Source organism: Marmota flaviventris, chromosome 15 (assembly GCF_047511675.1).
Source record: "Marmota flaviventris isolate mMarFla1 chromosome 15, mMarFla1.hap1, whole genome shotgun sequence".
Lineage (NCBI taxonomy): Eukaryota > Metazoa > Chordata > Mammalia > Rodentia > Sciuridae > Marmota > Marmota flaviventris.
In genome coordinates, this window is record NC_092512.1 from 8,729,265 (window position 1) to 8,751,860 (window position 22,596).

Consider the following 22,596-nt stretch of genomic DNA (forward strand, 5'->3'; position numbering starts at 1 on the left):
ATCAGTCAGCTTTGTGCTATTACAACAGAATCCCGACACGGGCTGCTTACAAAGTGAAAAGGTTCATTTAGCTCCACAGGCAGCTCCACTGGCTTAGTCTCTGGGGAAGGTGGCAGATGGCAAAGCATCATGTCAGGGCCTACATAGGAGCAGTCACATCTCCAACCAGAGCACACACAGAAGGTCAGAACCCAGTTCAAGGACACACCCCCAATGACCTGAGGACTTTGCACAAAGCCCCACCTCTTGAAGTCCACAGTACCTCTCAGTACTTCTACCTCATGGCTAAACCTATAATATAGGGATCCTTGGGGGACACGATTAAACCACCAAACCACAGCAACCTGTCTTCAACTTGACTTCCTCCAGGCACATAAGACATCACTCGGAGAAACTATGCCACAAACATTTTATTGCTCATGTCAAATTGGAAATGAGCTTTCTAGGGCTTAGTGTTTTTTTGTTTGTTTTGTTTTGTTATCTTCTGGTGGTGCTGAGGTTTGAACCCAGGACCTTGATCATGCTAAGCAGGTGCTCTACCATGAGCTACACCCCCCACCCCCTAACCAGGACTTACTCTTAACATTTTTCCTGAAAGACTCAGGCATATTTGTCTCCATATCCTGGTGGTCCAAATATGGATTCAGTCTCATTCCTGAGCCCATTTCGGACAAAGAGATTACGGTGATCATGACTGAAACTTATCAGCTGGTTTAGTGGGAACTTGGGTCTGTGTGAACGGTGTCAAGTTTACAGTTCTGCTGAATAGTTCTGCTAACCCTAAGCCCCCCCGGATTCTCAGTGCTAGAGGCTAGAGGGGGCTTAAGTGCCATGTGTCCTGCATTCCCCACAGTGCCACATCTTCTGCAGGGCTCTCTGACTTCACCAGTGGGGTGGACACATGCTGCCTGGGCAGCCTATTCAGGTCAGGTTGGGTGGGTGACCCATGACCCTGGGGATGAGGCCTGTCAATCAGATTCCTCTCCTGGGAAAACTAAAATGTGAAGTGGATCAAGAGGGGAAAATGAAGTCAAGACTGTTTCTACAATTGCCATGACCCGGGGCCACCAACATGCAGAAAATTGTAGGGGAGATCCTGGATTCAACAGAGGAAGCCTGGGGGTAGGGAGAAGAGAGGAGGGGCCTGCACACATGTGCACACACACACACACACATGCACAAACACACAGGCATGTAGACGGGCAGTTTCTCCTCCCAGCTTCCTCTGTGGGCATAGGATCAACTTCTTTTTGCTAAGGAAACATAGAGGTCTGTATAGTCCCAGGACCTAAGTACAGCCTGGTTCAAAACACAGAACTCCATGTGCCTGGCACCTCTGAGCTCATCTCTCACAAGCTAGGTGGCCCTTTCCTTTTCTGCACAATCACCCCAATGGGCTCAGAACCCATTAGGATCTTTCCACTCTGACGTGCCAAGGAAGGGGGTAGGGAAGGGAAGCAATCAATTTCTTTAACCATTGTTACTGAGAGCTGTGCTGCTGCTCTGAACAAGTGGGAGGTAGCAGTGAGCACTAAATCAATGTCAAGGCTCCCAGGAGACCCACTATGCAGGTGCTCCCCCCAGGGACTCCTACCAGTTGTTTTCTGGCAGCGCCTGTGGGGAGATCCACTGGGGGTGACAAGGAGGAATGCATGCACAGGCCTCTGGCACCCAGCCCTGTTTCCCTAGCTCCTGGAAATCGTCCAGGGCATCAAAAGAGCTACTTGCATGGAATTTCACAACTCACACACACACAAAAAAAGACCAGGAGAGGGTCCTGCTACCTGGGAAGAAAAGTGTTCTAACAGAAAGGAAGCAGGGTGGGTGGAGAGAAAGGCCATGCCTGGGCTAACCCACCAGACTGGACACAGAGGCTGCTGGTGTGCAGCCTTTCATACAGATAAGGTGATAGTGCACGTGCTTAACCACTGTGTCACTTTAATCACAAACTTCCATATCACTGTGGAGATATCCAGGGACCCACCAAGAATCCGGGGCAAAACCTGAGTTAGTTTTAGTTCTAGGCTGCAAAGTGGAGCAACGGAATGAATGGCCTGAGCTATTTATTTGCCTAATCTGAAATTCTGACTATAAACTCTACCAGAATAGAGTAATATAGTCTCATATCAGTACAGCATTTTCTCATTTTTCAAAGTGCTTCCCCATGCACTATTTTATTTGATCCTCACAATAAACAACACTTCTTTTATTAATTCATCCTGTAACTCTTTACTGAGTATCTACCACGTGATCAGCAGAGACAGGGACTGCAGTCAGCAGGGGGCAAAACACAGCGTGTTCCCTATGCACAGCAAGCTGTCAAATCCAGAGACGCACAGCCAGCAGAGAGAACCATGCAGATCTGCCAGCTCAGCTTTCCCTGTGAGGACAGCAGAGCAGCCGACCACCGGCAGAGTCACAAGGATGATGCTATGAGTCACACCTCTGGGTGCTGAGAATCTGAGTGGTCCAGATTGAAGTCACTCAGCTGGAAAGGATGGCAGCTGGTGATTCTGGAACTCTCTGCTTCCCCCTCTCCTTCCAACACAAGCATTCTGGGGAGTGCCAACTGTGGCAAAGTCTGACCCCAGGAGACACTTCCAGACAGGACAAAGTGCCTACACACTCCCTAGCATCAAAACCAAAAGCAATGGGGCCAGGCCAAGGGCTCACAGCAGTTCATGAAGCACCAAACCTTTTCTGTCAAACTCCTGGTCAGGCAGGGCAGGCCCATGGGGCTCACAGGGTCCTTGAAGGCGGCCAACAGATCCATGCGCTTTTTGAATGCTTAGTTGTTTTGTTTTGGCCTTTTTCTCTTTCTGACATCTCTTCCCTAGGTAGTGGCTAATTTTCTCATTCTCTCTCCTCCTCTCCTTTTGATCAGTTTCTCTTCTACTTCAGTCTTCTTTAAATATCTCTCTTCTCTCCCATGCCCCTGAAGTTTTCAGCACACCTCCACCTCGTCACCTAGGGCAGGCCACCTGCCAGAAAGGTGCGCTGCCTCCAGGCCAAATCCACCTGAGCGCTCAGTAGGTGCTAAGTACGCTTCCAAGGGATCAACTATATGTGAGCGAATCATCATCGCCACAGCCCCACCAGACAGACACTGTTATTAGGCCCCTTTTCACAAAAAAGGAAAACAAGGCACAAAGCTCAGGATGCGGAGGGACCCAGGAACTAGCTCAAGATCACCCCTCCATGGAGCGCAGCGCAGGGTTTGCAGATGGGCTGAAACCATGCGACGCAGCAGCCCTCAGGTGGCTGAAGGAATGGCAAGGCAGTTCTCTCTCACCTTCCACTACAAAAGGCTGGCCTCCTCCTGGAGAAACGGGAGCTGGAAGAATAAACTGACCTACAGGCACGCTTTGCCTCTTCCTCTTAACATTCCACCAGAAGTTGCAAAAGAGAGGGTCCCAACCAGTGAGGAATAAATAAGGCAGAAACAACAGATTTTTGGAAATCCCTCTTAAATCTTGTGTACAGCATTTAGCCTCCAAGATCAGCTCTCTGCCATTCATCAAAATAAGTCTCCGTCGCCTCATTTCCCTATAAGAGGGAGGGCATAACTTCAAACCTAATCCCCAAACCCCAAAGCACACGACCCAGGCTGCCTCGGTGCCGACTCCCGCACTGGCTCCCACTACCCAACCTTCCCGGGCTCTGGACCGCGAGCGGCAGCCTCTGCATCAGGGAGGAAAATCCGCGGCAAGAGGAGAGAAGGGCGGGGGCCAGATCTCGGTACCAGCTATGCGGCTCCGAAGCCGGGATGCGCCGGCCGGGGCTCCGGCCTCACTAGTCCCCACGCCCTCACCGCGCTCCTCCCTCTTCCTTCTCTCTAAATCCCACCTCGAGTCCCGCGCCTTTAGAGGCAGTAGGCTGGCTGCCCGGTCGCCAGCAGGGGAATCGGCCCCTCTCGCCACCGTGCACCCGACTCGGGCTCTTCTGGGCACCGCCAAGTCCGCTCGGTGTGCGCCCATCGCCTCCTCCCCGGGCTGACCCCAGGGCCCCTGGGCCGCCGCGGCGCTCTTCCCTAGCCTCTCCCGCTTTCGGCGGTGATCGGACCCGGGGAGTCGCGAAGCTTTCCAGCACAGCCGCTCTTTGGGCGGTGATACGGTCCCCGCGCCGCCGCCGCCGCTACCGCCGCCTCCAGCGTCTCCCCGGCCGGGCCTCAGCCCAGCCCGCGGCAGTCCACGTGGCTCGGCAGAGCTATATTCGGCTCTCAGGAAGCCCCAGAGAGGGGAAAGCCGAGCCGAGTCCGGCGGGAGGGGCGCAAGGAAGCGCGGGGCGCGGAGGGCGGGCGCAGGGCGGAGGAAGGGGAGGGCCGCGCGCCGAGGAGGCGGTGGCCGGGCTCAGGCGCGCCCCGCTCGCGGCCCCGGCCGGCCACGGGAGGCGGCCCCTCGGTGGTCGCCCCGCCTCCCGCTCCCGTTACACCCCGGGGAAGGTGTTCCCGAGACCGCTCCCATCCTCACCCCGCCTCCCGCTTCCCCGGCTCTAGCCTCCGCCGGAGGAGCCCCACTATGCCAGACAGTTTCGACACTTTGCAAAGACAAAGAGCCCTAGACCGGAGGGAGGAGAAAGAAGAGGAGGAGAAGAAGGGGAGAAAGGAGGAAGAGGCTCTGTGAGCTGGGCAGGGGTGAGTATTCGGGACACCCGCGTCTTACATACTCTTCGGAACCCCTCCATGCCCAAAGCCGGGAAACTCTAGCCTGTCTTCAGCCGTGGTGAGTGTGCGCGCGAAGCCGAATGCTGCCCGGGGTGCGCGGGGGACTGCGTCCGCGCGAGTTGGGGTTCGGGCAGTTTCCTGTGTGTTCTCCTAGTGCAGGGGTGATAGTCCGGACCCAGGAACAGAAGGGGTAGGCAGGGGACTAGCAGGGTGTGACGGTGGAGGTGGGAATGAAGACCCCAGGCACTGGAAGAAAGATACCGGTAGGGAGACCCCTTCCCGGGCCGCAGCTGCCACCTGGGTCTTTTGGAGAGGAAGGTATGGGAGGAGGCTCGGGCTCTGGGGTCTCCAGAGCTTACTGGAGGAACCGCCCGGAGCTCAGCAGTAAGCCTACGGCCGTCTGGGGCAGCGGTCCCGTAGCGGCCCCAGTGACATTGCGCCCGGCACCGGTTGGATCTACCCCACCCGCGCCAGGGGTCAGGAGACCCGTAGGGGCAGCGGGTCCCCTGTGCTCTAGAGTGAAGCCGGGGTCTCTGGCTGGGATACCGCGGGGGCGCGCAGAGGCCGCTAGTGATCCGGCCCGGAGGCGGTGGGACAGTATCCGGATCCAGTCTCCCAATCTGCTGTGAGCAGGCGCAGACTCAGGTGGAGGCTATCAGCTCCCGGGACGACTCCAGCCTAGGCTGCCCCGGATCGGGGGAGAAGTTGGCGCCAGGGACCGGTCAGCTGGACGCGGCGTGGTGGGAGGTGGGGGATTCCGGTGGGCGGAGGGATCACAGTGGCAGTGGTGGTGTTGGTGGCAATTCGAAACTCTTGAGTCCTCCCCAGCCCCGTTAGGCGTCTCAGCTGCCAAGAAATAATGTGACAAAAGTTAGCAACTTGTCTGCGTCTCTAGCGTGTGTGACCTGCGCAAGCAGGGTCCGCCCCTTGTAGGAGTGCACTGGGATGGAGAACGGTGACTCTGGGGCTTGGCGAGTTGCTGGGGGTACAGCTAGTTCGGAATCGGGACGGTGGCGCAACTTTCAGCGTGAGTGTTTGAGAGTGACCTTGCAGGAGTAAGCGCCGCCGAACTTGAGATGGGGATTGAGGCTGCGCCCCAGTTTAGCACAGATAAACCTTCGCCTTGCCTGGTGGCCAGGTCTCCCAGCTGGGCTCTGTACGCTGGAGCTGAGTCTCTCGTCTCTCCAATGGGAGGGTCTTAGCCGGCACCCACCACGCACCCGGCGTGGTGGCACTCCGCGAGCGGGGCACGTGCGGGCCCAGAAACGCAAGAGTGTGTGGGGGCAGGGCCGGCCACTGCGTCTCGTGGGCCAGGCGAGTCCCGCAGAGGGAGACAGCCCTGACCCTGAGGGCAGGGACAAGCTTGCCGCGTCGCCGCATCAGACATTCGCCGGGTTTCACGTGTGATTCCGGGGACCTCTCGCCTTTCTCGGCTTATCGCCCTCGAGGGTCCCCACGCCCAACGATCTGTGCGGAGATGGTTCCCCAGGGAGACAGCGAGCGCCCACCCCCGCTCTGCGGCTGAGTGGGGGTGGGGAAGGGGAGCGATGGGGAGAGCCTCGCCAGCCGGAAAATGGCGTGAGCAGGGAACGAGATTGCCCAGTCGCCGCCACCGCACCTGACACACAGTAGGTGCATACACTGTTCAGTGACAAGGCCGCTACGATAGGGGGAGCTGACAGGGGCCCGACACCTTCTCTCCTTCTCTTCCCCATTTCTACTACTAAATTCAAACTCATATATTTGCTCTAGCCCTTCGGCTTCTGGACATGTCTTCAGTCCCTACTGCGTGCCACATTCCACTCCTGGCACGTTCCTAGAAGCTGCGGGCGGTGCCCCCTGGTTTTCTTTCCCGGGTGCTGCGGGAGAGCGCGCAGGGCTCGAAAACGCAAGGTGCACTGCCCCCTGCTGGCTACTGTGGAAACTGCCGCCTGGCTCCTGGGTGCGGAAGGGGCCTGGAGGCCTTACTTAGGCAGAGTCACTCTCTGCACTTTCCTGTACCTCCCCTTCCTGCCCCAAGCCCCAGGACCAGGGCGATTTTCCGAAATCCCCTAATGGACTGAAATGACACACCAGAGTTCACCCTGCTAAACCTCCTGCCTCTGCCCAGGTCTGGGTGCCAGTGGGTTCTCTTCTTGACTCCTCTCATCTGCCTCTGCCTCTCTGACTTTGAGGATGAGACTTCACCTCCCATAGTCTCAGTTTCCATATCTGTGACTTGAGTCCATTACTACTATCTCCAAACTGTGTCCCGCAAAATAGGTATTCCATATAAAATGTGAGTGTGTGGATTGGTGTGAACTGTGTACACATAAGTTCAATGCATATGTGTGATGCATGTGCCCCGACTTCAGGTCTGGGCAGCAGGAGATCCACCACACAGTTTTGGCTGAATAAAGAAAGGAAAGACTGGATAGAAGGCTCCTTCTCCTGCCTTTCTGAAATTGCACAAGTGCTGACATTTGGTGTCCTGCATGTCTCTGTTGGCGTGGTATTAGCAAGCAAGGCCAGGACTGGACTGAGCAGGGGCTTCACCTCACCTTCCTAGGCTAGAGGCCACAGTAGCCTACTGAGCTCTTGGGGTGAAGGGGGAGTGTGGTTGGAAGTGATGGCAGAGGGTGGCATTCAGTGTGGATTTAGCTCTCTGCAGTAGCAGGCAGAGGCCAACTTCTGAGCGTGTCTGTGGCCGTGGATAGGTCTGTGATCCTGCATGCAGTATCAGGCTCCTGCCTCACCTCACTCCTAAAGTCCGGGGACCATCACCAATATTGGGAGCACTTAGATCCCCCACCTCCAGGCATGGGGAGCAGGTCCATGTGTGGGCCTGGCAGGGAAGGGTATGGACTTCACACCAGGTGGCTCTGTCTCCCCTCCAAGCAGCCCCCAAGCCAGGACACCACTCGAGAGGCAAGCCATGCGCAGACCCCCAGGGAGGAGCCTCTTGGGATGACTGGCTTTCTGACCTCCTGGTCAGTTTACCTTGAACTTTGCTGGGGTCATCCCTGATAAGAGGTTGCTGACTCAGGAATTATCTGTGGATAGATCCTGTAGGATCTAAACTTTAACTCTTATTTCAACCTGTCCGGTACCACAGAGCAACCAAGAAAGACAAAATCTACGGGCCATTTGTCCTTAAATAGTTGTCCCTCATCCTCAAGTATGTTCCATGACCCCAGTGGATGCCTGTAACCATCCATGAACAGGCACTCCTAGATGTACATAGCCGTGATAGACTTCATAAATTAGGCACAGGAAGGGATGAATAAGAACTAGTAACAACATAGACCATTTATAACCATATACTGTGATATAAGTTGTTAAAAAGGTACGGATTATTTACTTCTGGAATTTTCCATTGAATAGTTTTGGGCTCTAGTTGATTGCAAGGAACTGAAATCGAGGAACTGAAACCTGGGAAATAAAACCATGCATTGGGGACTTCCGTGGAGTTTTGTGGTGAGTCCTGGGCACATGTGTGCACAGCCTCCACAGGCCCAGGGAGAGCCAGCCTGGGCATGAAGAATTCTAGACTAAGGTTTATGCACAGTGACCCGAAGGGAAACTTCAGTGGCCCTGCGTGCAAACCTGGGAATCTGAGAGCCGTCTCGGGCTCTGCTTTGGTCACAGGAGCCAGATGTGGGCTCGAGAGAGTCTGCATTTGAGCCTCTCTGCTAGTGCTCGGTTGCTTTGCAGCCTGGCACCCAAGCTATTCTGGGCTCTGGATCTGTTTCATTCTGCAAGATGAGAGGCTCTGCAGTTCTGTTGACAGTCACCTTTGCTCCATTAAAGCTTTTCTTTGTGAAGACAGGCCCCACCTCATTTACTTTGGCTACAAATTCTTCCTCAAAATGGCCTGGCATTGCAGCCCTGACTGGGGAGACTGGACCAGCCACTACCCTGTGCCAAGGGCATCCCTCCTCTCACACACAGGTGGCTCTGGACCTTTGGGAGTCCGCACTTACTTGGCAAAGTCATTTTCTAGCAATTCTTAACACTAGATTTTGAAAGATGGCCCAGAAGTTTCACACACCTAATGGCACTGAGGGATACCAATGGGGACTTCCAAGGGATACATATTATAAAAGGAACCACGGGGACCTTGCCAGGCCTAGTTCATTCCTACCTATGAACTACAAATGACCTTAGCAATCATTTTGTTCAACTGTTTTGCTTTAATGCAAAACTAGGAGGTCAGAGGGAACTTCACCAGGATCGTTGGTGACAGAGCTAACGGGTTAACCCTTTGTGCCTCCTCGCTCCCAAACCCACACTTTTCCATGCATTTGAGCCACCCATTGGTTTCTTGTTGGAAACCCACCTGTTCTGGAAGGCTGGGGCTGTATTGATTTTGGCTTTGGTGATGGTGGTAGTTGGATGGTTTTGGATTCAGCTCAGCCTGTGTTTCTTGGGAGCTTATTTTGTTGCAGGAACCTTGCAAGGTGCTGAAAATACTGGGGTGGAAATACTTGCCGTCTTGCCTTCCCAGAGGTCCCAGTGACTTGAGGAGGCGCCTGGAGACCTCAAGAGTCATGCCTGGTTTGTTTGTATTAAGAATTCAAATATGCATGTGCTGAGAGGGGGCTGCAAGGTTCCCTCTGCCTTGAGGGGCCCACAGAAGGATTCCTTGGGGAGTTGAAGCCCCAAGAACCTGGGGTTTCTTTTAAGAGGAGTCAGTCTGTGGTATTTTTCTTGAATGTATAAAAATAATAACCAAGGATTTTGTGCCCTGCGTGTGCAAGAAAATTAAAAGTCGGATAACAGATTGCCAACAGGCCTTTCTGTGCCGTCTGAAGAGGTGAGGGGCCTGGGAGTTGGAAGGCTCTGGTGCTTTGGCTCCATGAGTCAGTTACTCAATTCACAGACATGGAAACTGGTCTCTGGCTGGCCGAGGTGGGAGGGACTTGTTACCAGGCTATATTCATGGCGTAGAGAGGACCACTGTCACAGACCGTCGCGCTGTGGGGCATCCTAGAGCCTAGCGTTAGAAAGATGGCGTGGGAAACAGTGATGTATTTACTTTAAAAACTAAAGCCTAATGCTGTATTTTGAATACTTGTTTTTATCATTTGTCTCCGATTTGAATAGCTAATTTGGGAGGATGAGGTTTAAGGGCAAGATGGGTAGTGGGTAGCAAAAGGGCCAGGTTTACAGGGTGTATTACTGCAGTCTGAGGTGGGCCAGGTCTCCAGGGCACAGGGTCCCACCCCAGGTTGCAGGGCCTTAGAGGATGAAAGGAGGGGATGGCTGGTAGGGCTCCGATGCAGAGACCCCAGAGCTTCCTTCCAGCTGAATTAAGCCTGGGGTTCAGAGGAAGTGGTTGTGTGGGGCTTGGCATTAGCACAGAGCCTGTGCAGAATGTAGGAATGGACAGGTGTCAGAATGTTCTAGAAAGCTCATAGAAAAACTCTGGAAATAGGAGGCTAGTTTTAAGGTCAAGTGGCTTGTTAATGACCTTCCTTGAAGGAGCAAGGCCGAAGGGCTGGTCGCAGCTGCATGCCCTTCTCATTTCTCTGGGTTGTGTGAAACTTTTAAAATGTCTTTTTCCCTGTGGCAGAACACAGAGTATTACTAATTAGCCAGAGCAGGGGCCTAAAAGCTGCCCCAAAGCTGTCAGGAAGGGGAGGGTACTCAGCACCAGGAACCCTGGGCACCTGAGGTGCTGTCCTGTGTGGCTTGGCTGCTCAGCAGGGATGTAATTGGAGTCAATTTGAGGCTCCCAGGTGGGCTGTCTGTTGCGGGTACCCTGGACAATAGGGGGGCTCCTGGTCAGGGAAATCCCTATACTCCTGTGTCCTGGGTCCTGGGCCTGGCCCAGCCCACCTGCTCCTGGCTGGGGACTTGGACACTTCACTTACTATCTTGGGCTCTCGGCTTCCTAAGTAGGGGACGGCAGGGTAAGTGCCCACTATGCTTCTGCCACGGGGAGCAGGCAGGAGCCCTCAGGGTGAGGCGCCTGACCAGGCCTTACTAAGAATAACTTCAGTGGCATCTACTTTGTACTGTTGGCTTGTGCCCAGGGCCGTCAGGGGTTTTAAACACCCTGTGAGTGTGGGTTTCAGCAGGAGAGAGACCTCTGCCCGCCATCCCGTCAAGCTGGCAGAGGAGGAGGCAGGAAGACACAGATTCTGCCAGCTCACGTGGTCAGGCCACTCTGCACAGGAGCGAGAGAGGTTCGAGGCAGGGTGGAGCCCTGTCAGGAGCTGGCCTGGAGGGTGGCGGAGAGAGTAGGCACACTCCTGTCATCTCATTGGATTCTGCAACAGCCCAGGGCAGGGTCAGGTGAGAATCCCAAGGAACTGAAGGTGGAAACCCGGGGTTTAACCCATCGTGTTTGAATGTAAATTAAACGCATCGAATGTGTGATATTATTAAGACCTTTTATGGTTTAGTTGTATCAAAATATCCGAGGCTGGGAAATTTGTAAAGAAAAGAGTTTTTTTTTTTTTTTTAGCTTTAAAGTTCGGGAGGCTGGAAGTCCAAAGAGCCTGGCATGCGCTCTGGTGAGGGACCCCTGACTGATTTACCTTGTGGCCGGTGGCCTCATGACTAGACCCCTGTGTGAGAGGGAAAGAGCACATGGAGGCTCTGGAGCCAGACGGTGGGGAGGGGTCAGTCTCAGGAACGCCCCTTAGATCCCACTTCTGGAAGGTCCCACCACTTCTTAACGTCACCCCACTGGGGACCAAACTTCCGACACAGAACCTTTGTGGGACCCTTCAAACCACCCTCCAACCAAAGCAGGCCCTGATGTCACCATCACCATCTTGAAGCCAGGCAGATGGCTTCAGGTTTTCAGGTTTGGGGTTTGCTGGGGTGTCAGTGCGTGGCTTATCCCCACAGTGAACAGATCACCTGCCTTCTCTGTGCCTTGGTGTCCTCTTTGGTCATGAGGAGTATTGTACAGTTGTCATGAAAATTGGACAAGTGTATTCATTAGGGAATTTCCCGTGGATCCTGAGGCTTCAGGAGCACTCGACAAACGCTCATTCTTATTCCTGAGCTGGGTGGTGTGGGGCGGGCTGTGCTCCTGGCCCCTTGGTCTCTTCACATTCAAATGCTATCATTGGACTATTTGTCTGGCAGAAGTTTCTCTCTCCTAGTTAGTCCGGGAATGTTTGGAACAGTGATTCTGATTATCTCTGTGTGGGTATATTTTCTCCTCTAAAATACATAAAAGATATCTAGCCAGGTAAACCTTTGAGAGAATATAAGAGTTAAAATTCAGAACAGCTGAGAGAACAAAAGAGCATTAGTTCCCAATTGTTTGGCAGAATTGAAAAGAGCGTTACAAATGGCTTTTGGAAAGTTCACATTTTGTTCTGCAAATACTTTCTGGGAATGTCACTAGGTACAGTTAAAAAAAAAAAAAATCCACACCCAAACAGACAGCATCCAAATAAATTTTGCTGCTTTACAAACAACAAAATAGAATCCTTTTGAATCCGCAGTGAACTCATAGACCAGAGTGGCTAAAAATTCCCTTCCTGCATATTTACTTAGCAGAGAGCTCTGGAGAAAAACCCAACCACAGCAAACCTAGCTACTTCTCTGAGAAGATGGAATGACTCCAGAATATTGTTTTGTGGCCCCCAAAGCCTGAAAAAACTGCCAATGAAAGAGGAAGATCCCTCTGATTGGGCATTTTACCTTTTCAGAAATGAAAGGGTTCAACGGAAAGAAAAGAAACCAAACACACACACAACCCTTTGCTTAGATCCTTAGAAGACTAGAGCAGGGCCCAAGATAAATCTCCTGAACTGTCCAGCCGAGTCAGGAAGGACTCCGCTGCCCTCCGCCCTTCAGTGCCCTGTAGCCTGCCACAGGACAGAGGTCCCCGTGGCGAGAGCTAAGACACCTTGGAAGCAACAGACGGCACAGTGCTCTGCACGTCTGAGCCGGCCCCTCGCTGGCCCTTGCTCAGCTCTTCTGAGCGCTAGCCTGGAACGAGGGTCCCGCCACTGTCCAGATTAAGACCTGGGCTCCAGATGGAATCTGTTTTGTTTCGTAAAGTAGCAAAATGTCTGAGGATGCTATCTGTTCGAGCTTGGGTTTTAGCAAGGTCACACAGGCCTCACTATTGGGCCACTCTGGGGGAGGGAATGAGGCACACTTTGGACAGCCTGTGGCCACGTGGCACCCCTGAAGTTACGCCACTCAGCCCTCCGCCCCCCTCCCTCCTGCGCAGGTGAGGGGGAAGCTCTGCTGGAGGACCTGCCCAGTACCAGGCCAGCGGCCAGGAAAGGGCAAGTGTGGCCTCCAGCCCCAGAAGCACCCTGCTTGATCCCAGTACCCCATGTCTGCCCCGTCGCTCACCCCATGCTCCCCTCATTGCTTCGCGGGACCTGAGAACAGTAGCACAAAAACACAACCAAGCCCAGCTCCTGGGATCCAAACTTGGTCATCACAGTGACACAGCAGCCGGACAGCGCACACACTGCCATTCACAGTCCATGTCACCACATTCCGGATGAGCCGGAACCAGCAGCAGGCTTGGCAAGGGACCAGCTCAGCCTTAGCGAGTCAGAGAGCCCAGGCATGGCAGGGTAGGCCGGAGAGGCTAGTCCCAGGGCCCTGCTGGTGAGCAGGCCATCAGAGTGGGCCGGAGGTCAGGGAGGAGCTCGGGCATTTGGTTAGGCAGCTCGCCCTGCCGCTGGGTACGCATCCTATATGTCAGTCAGTCGTTTCTCACAAGAGAAGGGTCAGCAGCTGGGTGGGACCAGAGCCAAAGAACAGAGGCCTGGGGAGGCTCGGGAGGAGGGGAGGGGGAGGAGGGGAGACCCGCCTGCCCACAGGAAGGCCTAGTGTTGGAGGTTAAGTTCATGAGCCAGAGGAGCAAAGAGGTTGTTCTGGGCAAACTCTGAGCAAAGTTTCACAGAAAGCCATCAGAGGCCTAGGAGTTCACCTGCCAAGGGGGCTGGATGGGTTGTTGGGCTCCTGTCCATCTGCTCGGGGCTGGCAGCAGCTCCACACCCTGGGCAGGCCAGGTGGCCGGCTCCCCTGGCCAGGGCTTCTCGTCCCTCTGACCTAGTGCCCTTTCTCTTACCACAGCCCTCTAAGACCTGTGTTGGGGCTTTTTCCTGATCCTATTTACAGATGTGGAAACCGAGGCTTGGAGAGCGTGAGTCACAAAATTCAGGTCACGTAGCTAGAAAGTGGCAGAACCAGAAAGGCCCTCCATGACTGTCCAGAGCCCAGGCCGCCAGCTCCCGCTGTGGAATTCGTAGGGCCTCCCACGGGTGTCCATCACGGCGGGCAGGACAGCTTCTCTAGGAGGCACCAGCCCAGCCCCGAAGCACGCCAGGCCCACCCGTGTCCTCTGGTGGCCACGGACCCAATCGTGGGCTGCCTTTTTGCAAGAGATCCTGGTGGTTCTGCATTTGCCCACTCCCCAGTCATAGACCACAGCCTCACGCTCCAAAGCCGGGGCCTGAGTGGTCTGCTTCTGCTCTCCTCTCGGGGGGCTCTGAGGGTGCACCTGGCCTGTGAGGGTCTCGCCAGATTGTGAGATCTCCAGTGGATCCCACATTGCTGATCTCCAGTGGATCCCACATTGCTGATCTCCAGTGGACCCCACATTGCTGATCTCCAGTGGATCCCACATTGCTGATCTCCAGTGGACCCCACATTGCTGATCTCCAGTGGACCCCACATTGCTGATCTCCAGTGGACCCCACATTGCTGATCTCCAGTGGATCCCACATTGCTGATCACAGGTGCTGCTCTTGATGTTGCCCTGGTTTCTGGGGATTGAGGAAGGCAGGGGCACGGTGAGTCCCGGGGCTGGAGACCCGGATGGAGCACCAAGGCCATAGTGAGTTTGCCATCAGGCCTGTGAACTCACCCTGCTCTCTAGATGGGCGCCTCCTGGGCGCACCCTGTGTTTTGTAAGCTGAATTGTAAAAGTCACTGCTGCAACTTTAGAAAATTCCTTTTTAATATCTTCACAATGGAGAGGACGGTGGATGGTGGTTGTTCCTGTTCCTGGAACGGAAGGCGCTGTTAATCCCACCACCTGGCGGAGGATCTCAGGGATCAAGACCCGTGGCTTGCGGAACAGTGTCGCTGCCGCAGATAAGAATGTCTCTCGGGGGTGAATGGGTGTTCCTGCGGCCTAATCTCAAATTCTCAAGCTCAGTCTCTGGCAGAAAAGGAAATTAAAAGGAGGGGGAGATCAGGCCAGCGGACAGCGTCCTCCCACCCCGCTCCTGGTGGGGACTTGAGATGGAAAACGACCCTTCCTGGTGGCCCAAGAGCTGGCTCCAGGCTCTCGCCAGCTGCTGGGTCTACTGTGAGGTGAACGGCTGAGCCCGGCAGGCAGGAGCGGGAACCCAGCTTCTGTAGGAAGCCCTCCCTCCACAGCCAGATACCCAGCCAGGAGGAAGCACAGGCTGGCACAGAGCCCTGTTCACGCTCAGGACACCCTGCACGGTCGGGACCTGTGCCTGCCGTGGAGGACGGGAGCCTCCCTCCTTTCCCAGAGCTGAGGGAGCAAACCTGTGTTGATGGGGTGGGTTGGACTTGCGGGAGTCGATTCAATGATAAGTTATAGGTGATGCACATTTAGATAACATGAAACAAGTAAGATCTGAATGCTTGCAAAGCGCCTTAGCGGTGCCCTTGTTTGACCTTCTACTCCAAGACTTCAATTGCCATCTACTGAGTCAGTGATTCTTTTATTAAAAGTCCTGGCTCTGCCACTTCCTAGCTGTGTGACCTTGAGTGAATTGCTTACTCTCTCTGTTCCTTGTCACTTACAAAATAGGGATCATAATAGTATGGAGCTCCCAAGAGGTACTGAATGAGCATCAAATGAGTTAATGTTTGGGACCATTTGCTGATTACATGCTGTGAGTAACCCCCTGTCATCCACCCTCACCATTCTGGTTTAGAACCCTCTTGCCCAGGCTCCTGGGGCAGTTTTTCTGGATGAGACTCCACGTGGTTACACGGTACCTGCTTGCACACACCTGGTGATGGGGTGCTCTCTGCCCCATCCCACGTGGTGGCCCTTGGACCCCTGGCGTAGGAAGCTCTTCCTGCAGTGAGCTCTCTCCAGGGCCATGTGAATTTAAGGCAGGAACGTCACCTGGGTGTGTGCACTTACAGGACTGCAGGGCAGCGGCACGTGAGCGTGACCTCAGGACCCTTCCTTACACTGGGAAGATGGCCCAGCCCAGGCCACACTGGGGCTGTTGCTGGACCCTCTGCAGGGCTGGCGTCTGTACCAGGCTGCCCAGCTGGTCTCTGCCTCATCTCTGGCCTCCCTGCACCCAGGGCTGGAGCAGCAGCCCTGCCCACACTGCCAGGTCTCCTCCAGGTCCCGATGCCCGGGAAGACCCCACCCGTGAACACCAGCAGCTCCAGCTCCCCCGGCCCCTCTGAGCAGGGCTGTGCGGTCTGTGCCCTTTGGTGTCTGTCCTCTCTTTCCTGCCTGCCAGGGTCTGCCAGGCACCGTGCCTCCTGATCTCGTTCACCTCCTCGACAGGGCCATGGTGTCTGTCATTAGTGTCCTGTCAGTTGGCCACCTCCCCAGAGTGGCCATTGCCCAAAGCTCCCCAGGTGGGGGTGGTCAGGTGGGGGTCACCACTCTCCCCCATCCCCTCCCTGGTTCCCTCTGACACACTTAGGTCCCAGGTCGTGAAGGGTCGGGGACCCAGTGTAGCTGGTCTCACTGGTTGCACTATTGGCACCCGCCCCCCCCTTCCTCCCTCCACCCTTATCTGTGTCCCTGGGAAACAGATAAGAGGCCCAAAGAACAAAGCACCTCCCCCCACACACTGAACTGTATCTCAGAGGGTTATAAATAGGACAGCTAGTGGTGGCACTCTGGGTCACCTCCACCAGGGACAGATTGTGATGTCAGCCCTGTCCTTTGGCCCGAGGTTTCCACGGTTAGTAGAGTTCTCTCCTACTTCACGCCTCTCTTCTCCTTTCCTTCCTTCCTTCCTTCCTTCCTTCCTTCCTTCCTTCCTTCCTTCCTTCCTTCCTTCCCTCCCTCCCTCTTTCCCCTCTCCGTGAAATTATGTTCCAAAGCACATGATTCTGCCTCCTTCATTGAAAGCAAATGCCCATACTTTACTGTCCCTCTCCCAGCTGACGAAGGACAGTCCTGGGCCTGGCTCTCAAGTCCCCTGCAGACCTCTTCAGCAGTCACCCTGAAGAGCCATGAACTTCTGGCGAAGGAGAGGACAGGTTCCTGCTCAGGCCACCATTTCTTAGCAGTGGGATTTGGGGCAAGTGACTTCTGCACAGGGATAATGTCACCCTTCTTTTCAGGGGGAGTTGACATCATGGGCAGAGTGGGGAAAGCCCCAGAGAAAAGGCAGACTTCAGACTGGGACTAGGAAGATTGGGGACACCTGCTGACAGCTGCAGTCAGTCGGGTAGAGAGCCTGAGAACAGGGGGCCCCTGACCCGTGTTCTTGCTCTAACGAGGTGCAGTCAGGTCTTTTCTTTCATGCAGAATGAGTTCTTGGAACCCCGTGGCTTAGGACAGCCAGTGTGGCCACCGTTAATGGATGGGCTCCAGGGCTGACTGTCCCTCCAGGAGTCCAGGTGAAAGTTTCTGTGAGTCACGACTGGGAGTCTGGGACGTTTGCTCCAGAGTAAGACTCGGTGACTTCATCTCTCCTGGGTGTGAGGACGAATTGGTATTTTGGTGCTTGGAATCTCAAAATGGAAAGCAGCTTGGGGATCCCCAACCTGGTGACCTAGAGAACTGGGCAGTATGGTTGACATCAGGGCGCAGGACGACAGGGAGGGGAGGGCCGTCCCTCCAGTCCAGAGCTGGGAGATTGAAAGGAGGCCAGACAGACCTCTCCAGCCAGACTGACTGCAGCAGGTGGCAAAGCCCAGGCGGCTCCATGTCTGCAGGAAGCATTCTGCTTCCCACAGGCCTCTGAGTTGCACTGAGATCCCCCACTTTCCAATGACGGTCCCTCCCAGACTGATACCCGAGCCATCGGGTGGGGCCAGCACTTGGGAGAATCTAGGTGTTACCCGAAGTTTCTCAAACCTGAATTGAGGCCAAGTTGCAGGCCTGGGGAAGGAGACAGAGCAGCAGGAGATCTCCTTGCTGGCCACACTGAGCTGGTCACTAGCCGGGCAGTGGGCAGCCACTTCAGGAAGCCCCTTTTCTTTGATCTTTCTCATAGGCAGAGGCCCCTCTGCCTGCCTCTGCCTTCACCTCCCCGTCAAGTAGCCAGGGCGGATGGAGGGGCCTCAGCTGTGTATGAACTTGGCTCAGATGGTCCTGTTCTGTGGGAGTAGCTTGGCGCAGGCACATGCATCCAGGCTTTGCTGCCCCAGCCGCCTGCTGACCTCAGGAAGGGCATTTTAGATGCTGAAAAAAGATGTCTGCAGTGCACCTCACTCTTATTGGTTATGAAATTAAATTTTGGAAAGGCGCCTGGCACCCAGCAGGAGTTCATCCATGAGTGGTCCTGGTCCTCAAAGGCCACGGTCTGGGCTGGGGATGTGGCTCAAGCGGTAGCGCGCTTGCCTGGCATGCGTGCGGCCTGGGTTCGATCCTCAGCACCACATACAAACAAAGATGTGTCTGCCAAAAAAACTAAAAAATAAATATTAAAAAATTTTCTCTCTCTTTCTCTCAAAAAAAAAAAAAACAAAAGGCCACGCACGGTCCTCTCACTCCACCTCCTTCGGGATCAGAAGCAGCTGCACAGTTCTGGGGGACAGCCTATAGGGCAGGCCTGCTTCTGCTGGGGCTCAAGGGGTGGGGGCTGCAGAAGGAATAAGGCACCTCCCTGCGCTCCTCCCCGTCTCTTGCTCCTGGCCCTTACCACCATGCTGCCCAGATCCTTCTGGACGCTCCCTGTGGGTCCCTTAGATGTTCCCTGCAGAGGCCAGCTCTGACCTGTCACAGACTTTGATCTGGGAACCGTGGTGGTCAGGGACTTCTATCCTCCCCATCAACAGAGGGAGACCACGGTTCTGTGTGAGTTGGTGACTTGCCAGTGACCCAGCGGCCAGCCACCTGTGGAGACACTGTCATGTCTGTCCCCTGTGAGTGGCAGGCAAGGTGAAGCACCCTCTGTCTTCTCCATGACCGTCATCACAACCATTTCTGCTTTACAGACGAGAAAGCAGGCTTTGAGTGAGACAAGGCAGTTGAAGAGGTGACTTCCTGGCCCAGCATCTGGACGTAGGGTGGCATCCTAGGTGGCATCCACGAGGGGACAGGCTGCTTCAGTTTTGTTTCTGCCTGGACGCTGCCCAGCTGGTACCTGCTCACAGCTGGGCACTGCTGAGAGGCACTGACAGCTAAGGGGAGGGTTCCTTGTGTCAAACAGGGGTCATGAAGAGAGGGACGTGGGGAGTGGACAGAGGTGCCTTGGGGACCTGTGACGGTGCAGCTTTCTGCCTGTGGACTCTGGGGGCTTGTGTCGAGACAGCCTGGCTTAACCTCACCTCGGCCAATTTCTGTGCAGCCATGGAGAACTATGGAGCCCCAGTTTCCACATCTATGAAATGGGGCTAAGACTTCCAGCCTCAGTGGGCTTCTGGGAAGAGGGAGTGGAGTCAAGTGTGTGAGAGGCTCAGCATGGCGTCAGCTGCCCTGTCCGTCAACCCAGGGTGGCTGTGGTCAGTTGTACCCCTCCCAGCAATGCCAGCAGACCTCGGCATTTGACCTTCAGATCCAGAAATCCACTTCATTGTGAGGAAAGCTTTCAGGGAGGAAGACTCCAGGCGGGAGAACATTTTTCCCAGCCGGCCACGCACACAGGCTTCCTGTTTGGAGTTCTGTCTTTCCAGTTTAGAACAGCTGCTGGCCTTTGCAGCCCCTGGGCCTCCAGGGAACGGGGGCAGCTGCATCCAGGGGAGGGCCCTGTGTTCCACTCTTTGCTCAGCTTCGCCATGCCCTAGGCATCAGCCCTGTCCCCGGGTCCCATGTCCCCCATAGAGCCTGGCCAGCAGCCCTACGGTGGAGGGAACTCACACAGGCTCTCCTGGCCGGCCCTGCCCCTTGCTTAGCGTCTGCCCGCCCTGGCTACTCCCACTCCTGCGTCAGCTTCCCTGCAAACTGACCCGGCCAGACAGCCTCTGTGTTGATCTCATTCTTCATCAGCATCATGCTCTGGGCTGGTCGGGGCTTCTGACTGGGAAACCACCGTGTGTGCGTGTGCGGCACTCCACAGGGACCGTGCGTGGCTCCTTGCATCTGAGCCTGTGTCCCCCTCCCACATGGTGGGCTCCTTGAGGGTAGAGTCCAACTGTGTACTGTGGTCCCCATTGGGGCAGAGCACACAGCTTGGCACAGCCTGGGCCAGGGCTCGGAGACAGATGCCACCTGCAGTAAGCTGTGAGTTCTGCTTTTACAGTTGGGTTGGGTTTGCAATTAGTTTACACTTCACTACTAGCCATATGACCGTGAGCAAGCACTGGATCTCAAGTCTCCAAAGCTTCATCTCCAAAATAATGAAAATAATTGTATCCACTCCAAAGGCCACTGTGAGAGGATTAACTGAGTTTCTGAGTAGGGTTCAAAAGACTGAGTTTCTAGCAAAGTGGTAGTAAGCACTTAAAAATGTTATCTTCTGTTTCCACCGCCAGTTTTACTTCATTATTATGAAAGTGATTTCATTCATTTATTTTTCAACCCAGCCCTGAAAAATAGTTGGAGTAGGTAAGACTTTGTGTCTTACCAAGGAGTAATCTCCACGAGAAAGCTGTTCCTGTCAATCACACAGTTTAACCAGACCGGTCTCCCCAGGGGCACACCTCAAAAGCAGGCCACCCTGTTTGGGAATATGACATGCCCACAGGCCTCTGCAAAAGATTCCTGTAATTCACAATGTGCCCTAGTGTTCAGCCAGATTCCGTGTTCACATTTACTCAGCCGATCGTTTTCTGCTTGGAGGGGAACGCTTTGATTTAATAAGCAGACTGGAGTCCTGTCCAGTGTGAGTCCCAGTCCCCAGTCCTACCCAGAGAAGGAGCAAAATGGAAGAACAAATCTCTGATGAGATTTACTGCATCACATTGTGTAGTAGGAAGGAACATCTGACGGAGCGAGGGACGGCGCGAGGGGGCTGTGAGTGGCGGATGCACTAATGGGGTCAAGGAAGGAAGATTTATGGGTCCAGAGCAGGAGAAATAAGAACATAACTGTGATTTGTTTGACTGGAATTTGTTTTAATCTGTGCTCCAGCTGGAGCTGGGAGACATTTCTCAGCAGTGCCAGCTGAGGTCCCGAGTTGGTAGCTGTGGCTGTGGGTGGGGTGGGGACAAGTGAAGGGGATAGGTGAAGGGCCGCCATGGGAGGAGGCCGCCATCGGTGCAGGCTGGAGTCTAAGCCCTCGGCCCATCCACTGCTCCGCTCTGAGGCGGGGTGACCCAGGGCCTGCCTCTCTGGAGGAACCACCTTGTGGTACTTGGTTTCCTCCTCTGTGGTCTCTGCAAGTCACATAAAGTCCCTCCCAGAAAATGGGCCCTGGTGATTTCCTTGCTCGTGTGGCTCCTGTGTCTCAGCCGGCTGTAGGGACGGTTCAGCAGTGAGCGTTCAGGGCTGTTCCCAACTGGAAGCTCCCTGGGAATGGTTGGGATGTGGTGACCTGTGGCCTGGGGACTCTTGGTGGGATCCCTCCGGCTGCTGCTAAGAGAGGGGCTGGCCTGGAGCAGGTGGCATAGAGGCCACCTGTGATTCCCTCACTGACATTCCCCTTCCAGCGGCGAGGGCCTGAGAAAGCCTAGGTCCCGTGGCCTTCCATTCCAGACGCTCACCTGCCCGGCCTTCACTGTGGCCACTTCTGAGTTCTTCCATGTAAACCTCCTGCTCCTACCAGTGAGCTCCAAGCAGGTCTGTGTACAGTCAACAGCGCGCCTGGCCCAGAGCCAGAGGATGCCTTTAGACAGATCTGGGCTCAGTCGGTCACTAAGGCTGTTGGTCCCACCCCTGAAAGAGCTCTGCGTCTCCTGTTCCTGCCCTTGCCCCCAGTCCTCCTCTTGCCAGTCGCCAGCACAGACCCTCCTTCCTAACATGCTCTGTGGCCATGGCCCTCGACATGGACATCACTGGTGGTCACGTGAGCTGACTTTCTCTGCAGCCCAGCAGCCCCAGGCCTCAGGGTTTACCACAGCGAACAGTTGTGATTGCTGTGGTTCTGAGGTCGGTGGGCATTTCTTGTGGTCTGTGCGTCTTGGCTGGGCTCTGTTGCTTCTGATGGCCTCACAAACAGATGTGGGGGCTCAGCCAGCTGGTGGCCTGTCTCCACGCTGTTCCTCATCCTCTGAGGGGCTGGCTAGGGCCTGCCCAATGTGGTGGAGCATGATCCTCAGCCAGAAGAGGGAACTTGATGCATGAACACTTGTAAAAGCCTTTGTTTGTGTCACATTTTGCTATTGTGCCACTGGCCGCAGCAAGCTCAGATTCGTGGGGTGGAGAAATGGACTCCAGCTCAAGTCGGGAGGGGAGGCAGAGGCCACTGCAGCTGTGTTACGCTGGAAACTTCCGGTGCAGACAGAACGGCGATGGTCTCCGTCGCCGTTGTTGGCTGTCCCTGCCTCTGTGATCCTGGTCGAGTTTACTCTCAAAAGCTCTCCAAGCCTCAGCTACCCGCGTAACGTGGGAATGATGGGGGTGGTGACCCTGGGACATGAGGAGGGGCCCCCGAGGACGGGCACGGCGTTGCTCCTGTTGCCAGCTGGTCTTCTCGAGCCCTTGCTCTCTGGCCTTGGCCTGACCTCGTACCTTCACCTGCTCGTTGGAGAAACGTCCCTTAAATCTTTTGCTTTTTGTCCAATGGCATGTCACCTGTGCCTCACTCCAGCAGCAGCTATAAAGGCAATGGGCTCTTCACGTTCTTCTTCCATTGGGACGGAGCTCGTCATTCCTTAGTGTTATGGCGTGGACATGAGGGGACCCCGGCAGCTCGTGTGTGAGACGATGCAAGGAAGTTGAGAGGTGCAACGAT

At 54.9% G+C, this 22,596-nt stretch overlaps 1 protein-coding gene across 2 annotated transcripts in view; it reads left to right on the plus strand.

The window, feature by feature from the left end:
• Window positions 1-4,417: 4,417 nt before the first annotated feature.
• The window catches only part of St3gal1 (ST3 beta-galactoside alpha-2,3-sialyltransferase 1), a 73,839-nt gene continuing 55,660 nt past the window's right edge, over window positions 4,418-22,596 (plus strand). The window contains exon 1 of one of the 2 annotated variants that reach the window (XM_027950437.2): window positions 4,418-4,633. The gene's annotated coding sequence lies outside the window, so the exon portion shown is untranslated. Of the gene's footprint in view, window positions 4,722-22,596 lie in introns of both variants that reach the window. The other variant, XM_027950446.2, reaches the window with a different exon arrangement.